This window comes from Perognathus longimembris, chromosome 28 (genome assembly GCF_023159225.1).
Source record: "Perognathus longimembris pacificus isolate PPM17 chromosome 28, ASM2315922v1, whole genome shotgun sequence".
NCBI lineage: Eukaryota > Metazoa > Chordata > Mammalia > Rodentia > Heteromyidae > Perognathus > Perognathus longimembris.
In genome coordinates, this window is record NC_063188.1 from 97,400,616 (window position 1) to 97,406,615 (window position 6,000).

A 6,000-nucleotide genomic window follows, 5' to 3' on the forward strand; every position below is an offset into this window, starting at 1 on the left:
AAACATTAAGTATTTCCAAAAAGGTACCCCAGTAACATCCATACACTGACCTTGACCTATAATTATTCCATCACTTTGAGTCACTTTTTTTTCAGTGCTTCTCTACTTGACAAGAAACTCCTGTCCATTTTACTCCTGATATAGGAAGAAAAGTAAATTTATCAATAAATCTTGCTACACAGATTCCTTCTCATCTGTCATAAAAAATCAGGTCCTTAGGCATCAAAGCTCACCCCAGCTGTGTTCTTTCTGCAAGGTAATGACAGCACTGAAACACAATCAGAGCAGCATTTTTCCTCTAGCATTGCCTTTTAACAATATAATTTTATAATGTAAATAAGAAAAGTGGCTTCCACTGACTCTGAGGCCCAGATACCCTCCCGAGGACTCCATTGTACTATTACTCACCTAACTCTATAAGACTACCTAAGGATAAGGAAAACGTATGTTTGAGTAAGGGAGGGGGCATATTTGTTTTTAGACAAATCCCTGAATCAAAAAAAATTTTTTTAATCTTGATAGACCAGTTAAGAAAAATCTCTGCTTCTGCAGAGCTCAACTTGTAGAGAAGCTTTCACAGATGATAAAGTTAGAAGTCACAGTGATTGAAAGGGAATATTATACTTTAAAATGTAATGCCGTGAAGACAGATGTGGCTAAGAGAAGAAAAACAAGACTAGACTGCATATATCTAGAAATACTGAAATAGAAATAAAAATGCCTAGTTTGCCATTTTTACCTAGGACTTAGTATATATTTACTCACTTTCATTTAAGCAGGAAAAGAAGGGTTGAATTAAAGATATCTTCCCTGTAAACAGTTAAGAAGTGATCAACAATTAGATGAACTATCCCAAGTTTATAGGGTTTTATTCCATTCAGTTATTTACTGCCACTGAAGGTCCCTTTTCCCCAGCCAACGGGAAATTGCCTTCCTCAGAAATGAAAAACATCCATCAATCTTGTAATCCAAGTTTTATTATACACATTAAAATCCATATATTACCTCTAGCCCATATTTCATGGGGTCACATTACCTTGTCTAAATAATAGTAGAGTTCAAGAACTTGGAAGGTTCTAGAAGAGTATTTGTGAAGTTAATAAAGAACTGTCATGTACATTTTTTTAAATTCATGGCTACAGAACAAATGCGAAAAACCTATGGAATCCAGATACAACTATGGTTTGGTTTTCCAATTTCTTTAAGGAAGACTAAATAACCATTTTATCCATTAGAGCTTCTTAGTGTGGGCCAGGTTTTATGTTAGAGTAGGGACTGGATTTGGGGAAAACGTGCAAGAATGTATTTTCCTCCAGTTTAATTATTGCTGTTTCATAAACAAGCACAGTGTCATCAAGTAAGACAGACATAAAAGAGGTTCATTATAAAATCAAACTTAGAAGGTGTGATGGTTAATTTTAATTCTCAAGTTGATTGGATTTAAAAAAAAATGCCTACATGATCAGTAAAGCATATCTCTGGTGGTGTCTGTGACAGTGTTTCATCCAGAGATGATTAGATCCTGACAGTCCTGATCTAATGAATGAATCCATTCCTTGATGGATTCCTAATGTAAGGACATAATTGGAACAGTGAATAGTGTGAGGTAGGTCCTAGTTGAAGGAAATGAATTCCTGAGGCTATCAATTGCATTGACTCCTTCCTACATTCCCTTTTCCCCTTCTTCCTAACTACCATGATGTGACCTGCTCTGCTGCATCACATCTTGCCCTGCATAATGGACTAATACCTCTGAAACCATTAGCAAAAACAAATCTTTCTTCTCTCAGGATGTTTCTGTCAGGCATTTTGTCACAGGAAAAAAAGAATGTGCATTGTACTTGGAACTCTGCAAACCCTAAGGAAAAGGAGCATTTGTACATGAATAATGTGAACAATTTTTCCATTTATACTTAAAGCATACAAAGGACAAAATTATATAAATTCTAGTCCATGTGACTAATGTGACTTAGGTCCTAAAGCAGCCAACTTGGATTTGATAACATTTTGGCTTCCATCAAAGCCACTCCATAGATCACAAGGGTTGATTGGGTAAATTAACCAAACATATTTTACAGATGTTATCTTCTTCCATATTTTCCTGGATGCTCTGTCATTGCTCAGAGTAGAGGCACATTCTTCAGTCAAAATTACATAAGCAAATGAGCTTAGTGTCCCATCTCTCAAAGCCTAACACCAGAAAAATGTATGATTACAGTCTTGGTAAAACTGATTAAAAGTATTACAGAAATTATATTATTCTTACAATTTCATGATATGCTACATATAATACCTTTATAACTAAAATCACCAATGGTAAAACTATGTAAATATTTAACAGTGGTCTCCTACTTGAGACCTTTCCATCATAATAGAATTTTTACATTAAATTATGACTGTTTCTTATCATGCCAAATTCATCTTTGAAGTTACTGGTTTACACTGATTCTACCTCATAATGTCTAGTTTTATAGATCAAGTATATAATGTTAATATTTCCTCTGTTTCCATAAGTAGAAAATGTGTTTCTTGGCTTTTAGGGTCAATGTTATTGACCTTATTAAGTAGATACACAATTTGTCCACAAATACTAACATAAAGTGAATTCACAGCTTATCCTTTCCACTGTAGAAACTGGTTTACCTTTTAATTCTCCTGTATTGTATGCATTCTAAGTTTCCTTAATAAATAAGCTTATTGTTTGGAAAAGCCAAGCATTTCTGTGTTTGGTGAGGAGACAACCTACAATCAGGTTTAGTGAACAAGGTAAGTCTTTTATTCAAAGATTGAGCCACACTTTAGGAATCTGTAATGATCATTACACACTTTTAAAAGTCCTAGAGCACAGATACTGCAAAGGTGATAACTCAGTTTCACTTTATTGCCTCAAAAGCAGACCATCTCCAAGGAAATGGGAAAACAACATTCAATAATCCAGCCAAGACAACATCAAATTTAATTTAGCACATCCTAAGGGTCAAGCATGGAGCAAGACAACCTTGATTAAACTCTCTCAGCAAAGATCAATCAAAGAGGTGCCTGCAGAGTAACCACAAAGAGAACCATGTAATTCGACAATATGAACAAAACTAACTTCTACATGATAGAGTTTCCATATTGTACCGGATTGTAATGGATAGGCCTTGAATATATTGCCTGCATTACTCAAATTGTAAGATTTCTACCTTATGAGAATTAGGGGGTGGGAGGAGAAGCTGGAGGCATGGCTGAAATGGAAGAACAACTGCCTAGAAAGCACAAAGCCCTGAACTCAAATCCCAATATTGCCAAAGAGAAGCAGAAGGAGGAAGAAGAGAGGGAGGAGAAGGAGAATTGGGGTAAAAGAGTATTTTGTGATTGCATTTTGTTTGTTTGGCAAGAAGGGGATGAACAATTTTAACTGTTTTAATTGCACATATTTATGAGCAATTTGATACATAGCATATTCAACCCAGGGTGACTAACATTTCCATGTGTTTATAGTTGTTGTATAGTTGGAAAAATTGTGTGAATAAGCAAAAATATTTCATTCATATTTGGAGTTGGGGAGTTTTAGCGAGTCAAAAAAAGATAAGCCTCAGGGGCAACCATGTGAATAAATATGCTGTATTATTTCAGAGACTTCAGAGGTAAGGCACCTAGATAAAATATATAAATAAAAACTTACCAGAGAGTGGAAAGCGACCTGTGCGAGACCGCAGCCTCTGCGGCTTAACTTGCCACATTAGTTTTTTGCTGGTCCTGGGGCTTGAACTCAAGGTCTAGGTGCTGTACCTGAGCTTTTTTTGCTCCAGGCTGGCGCTCTACACGTGAGCCACACCTCCACTTCTTATTTTTGGTGATTAATGGAGATAGGTGTAAGTCTGCAGAATGCTCCCAGAGCAGACTTAAGCTCCGCCCTTGACAGTGGTACCTGAGGGGCAGGTGGGGCACCTCCTGCCCCAGCCTCATGACAGTATAAAGGTCTCCCAGAGAGACAGACCAGGGCCATGTCCTTACTCCCTTGTGGGAACTTGGCCTTGTCAGCTTTGCTGGCAATAAATGTCTTTTGCTTTAAAAAAAAAAAAAAAAAAAAAAAAAAAAGAACCTTACCAACCTGCTTCAATTCCAAAAGTTCTCTCATTGTGAAATAATTTCTCATCATCATTTTCTCTACATGTTTTCTTTAAAATGCTGGGCACTCATTCATAAGGAAATGGAAGGACTTGGAAAAAATTATACTAAGTGAAATGAGCCAGACCCAAAGAAACATGGACACTATGGTTTCCCTCATAGGGAATAATTAGCACATGTCTAGGATAGTCATAGCAGATCACAATAGCCCAATAGCTATGCCCTTATGAACACATAAGATGATGCTAAGTGAAATGAACTCTATGCTATGCAAACAAGTGGTATATCATTGTTGTAATTACTTTCAACATGCCATGTGAAACCATACCTTTTTTTCTATTGTACTTCCTTCTTGTGGTTTTACCCCCGCTATCACTGTATCTCATCTGAGTAACCTGGATACTGTATATACTGGTTAGACTGGTATTTGAACTAGGGAAGGGAAAGGGAATACCCAAATCGAGAGACAAAGGATGAAAAGACAAATGATTTCAAGAACAATATTTACAAAACCATTTGGTGTAAACCAACTGTACATCTCCTGTGGGGGAGATGGAAAGGGGGTAGGGGAAGACGGGGGGATGAGGGGGAAATGAGGGAGGAGGTAACAAGTTGAACAAGAAATGTACTCACTGCCTAACATATGAAACTGTAACCCCTCTGTACTTCACTTTGACAATAAAGAAGAATAAAAAGAATAATAAAGAGGGAAAAAAGAAAAAAAGAATCATGTGGAAAATATAAGCTCCTTAAGAAATAAAAAATAAAATGCTGGGCACTAATGCCTCACACCTGTAATCTCGGCTACTTAGGACACTGAGATCTGAGGATGGTGGTTCAAAGCAAGCCTAGGCAAAGAAATCTGAGAGACTTCTGTCCAGTTAACAATGAACAACATGTTGGTAGTGGAGGGGTGGCTCATCTGGCAGAGTGCCAGCCTTGAGCCAAAAAGTTAAATGAGAGCTCAAGGCCCTGAATTCAAGCCCCAGTACAAACACAGAAAAGCAGATATTCCCGAGGAAGAGTAGAACATATATGATGCCTTTTAATGAACTTAAAAAAAACCAACAATGTCCTATCCCAATAGTTACAGCACTTCTGGAGTAACGTTGTGGCCCTGGATTCAATTTCAGCCTTCAACATTCCCCAAAATCTATAGTGTTTGTGAACAGCAATACTAGATTTTCTAGTGAAGCCCAATAAGCCTAGCTCTTATTCCCTTGGAAGCCTCTCCACTGTTGTTGATGCTATTGAAAAGTAATTTCCTCCTTACCCTAGGCAAAACCTTCCTGAAAGACCCCAAAATGAAATTGTACAACTATTCTATTAGTAGTCCTGGAGAAAGAATCAGAATTTAGTCAGAACCTGTCTTATACCTAAAGGACATTTGATCCAATCAAGTCTGATCACTGACACCCTCATGGCTGCCTTCAAACACAACCATTAAAGGTCACCTAACTTTCTCTACTTTTCTCCTTCCCCACATCATCTCTTTCAATGAACTAACTGATTTCCTGAACATCTATATCCAATAATTCTATTTCTGCAGTTTTGACTCCATGGTGGGCTGAAAGTAGCTCACACAAGCTTTCAGGGACTCATTGTACGCATCTCTTCCCAACTTCACATTCACTAATATTATGTTGTTAGCTTGAAATCAACCAGAATGGGAGTATTTGTACCATGAGAATCAACAAACACTACAAATCAAGGCTTTCTAAAATGAAGAGCCAGCACACAATTGCTCTGATTCAAAAAAAATCAAGTCTCCAGTCTCTCACAAAAGTAATTTCTCATTTTCATGACTATTTTTGATGTACTACAAAGGTTTGAACTCAGGACCTTACACTTGTAAGTCAAGTGCTTCATCACTTGAGCCAAGCCCTC